At 43.8% G+C, this 1,206-nt stretch overlaps 1 protein-coding gene across 1 annotated transcript in view; it reads left to right on the top strand.

Moving 5' to 3' along the window:
• The first annotated feature begins 105 nt into the window (after window positions 1-105).
• Window positions 106-1,206, top strand: part of LOC102250237 (GTPase IMAP family member 7) — a 9,546-nt gene continuing 8,445 nt past the window's right edge. Inside the window, exon 1 of the mRNA XM_005870877.2 lies at window positions 106-179. The gene's annotated coding sequence lies outside the window, so the exon portion shown is untranslated. The remainder of the gene's footprint in view (window positions 180-1,206) is intronic.

The raw sequence follows: 1,206 nt of genomic DNA, 5'->3' as shown, positions 1-1,206 counted from the left end.
AAATATTACTGTCTCTTTAAAGGCAAACAGTTCCTCCTCTAGCTCCACCCAATCTATGCTGCCTGGCTCAGTGGTTTAAAAGGGTGTGAATACTTTTTCTTCACAGTTAAAACAAAAGCACCAGCTCGAAGAGTGTCTTTGGAGTCAATTTGAGAACTCATCAACTGGTTGAAAAGAAGGTGAGTCTGGCTGAGAAGCAAGCCGAAGGATGAGAGTTGTTGGGGAAGTAGGTCCATGGAGTGTACATGGTGTGGGTTCTGGGCCCAGGAAGGACCAGGTTCTGTGCCAGAAGCACAGCAGAGGCAGAGGGGCATGTTGTCAGCGGGCATGCTGTAGGAGGGGGGCGGAGGGAGTCAGGAGCTTTATTAGCACAATGTTACATGTCTCATATTGAACAGGACACATTTGTGCTGACTGGTGCACCTTCATGCATTTGCTGCTCTGATACACACTGAGGGCTGCATGACAAACCTTTTTCCCTGGATAAGAAATGAGTGTCCCCAAGGCAGGTCTTTAGAGCTTGAAGGCAATTTAGAGACTGACCTGTATAACTCCCTCTTTTAACTGAAAAAGAAGCAGGATCCCGGAGAGTGTGGTGCTTCTAGGGGTTGCCCACATCACTAAGGCCAGAGGAAATCTGCACTGCAGTTTGCTGAATCATTTCCATCATTTAGCAGAAGGAAGCACTGACCTGAGTACTGTGACATGTGAGGTGAGGACAGGGTGTCATGGGTAGAGGTTGGCTATTCCCTCCAGGAAAGAGTGTGTACTCTCCTCCCTGCCCTCTCTTGATCTAGCTCTGATTCAATGTAATTTTAGAATCCTGGGTCTGAGAAGACACTGAGAGGAGGCAGATGTGTGCAGTGGTTAGGAGGAAGGTTGTATTCAGACAGACTTTGAATTTAATGCCTGCTCTGCCCAATACCTGTTAGCACTGTGATCTTGGGCAAGTGTCTCAACATTTTCAAGCCACATCAATGTCTTTATTTAAAAAGTTAAAATAATAAAATTAGCTTTTTGCAGGTTATTATGGGGGAGTAGGTGAGATAATGTACAAAAAATTATCAGCGTGGTTGGTAGTGTCATCAGTGATTATATTACACACATATCAATATTTTTATAGTTGAAAAATGTTAATTTACTCAAAGATAAATGAACAATACAAGGAACTTCCATGTACCTAGACCAAGCTTCCACAATTATTAA

Source organism: Myotis brandtii, unplaced genomic scaffold (genome assembly GCF_000412655.1).
Source record: "Myotis brandtii unplaced genomic scaffold, ASM41265v1 scaffold32479, whole genome shotgun sequence".
NCBI classification, from domain to species: domain Eukaryota; kingdom Metazoa; phylum Chordata; class Mammalia; order Chiroptera; family Vespertilionidae; genus Myotis; species Myotis brandtii.
Note: the sequence above shows the minus strand (reverse complement) of the source record. Positions and strands in the feature narration are given on the sequence as shown.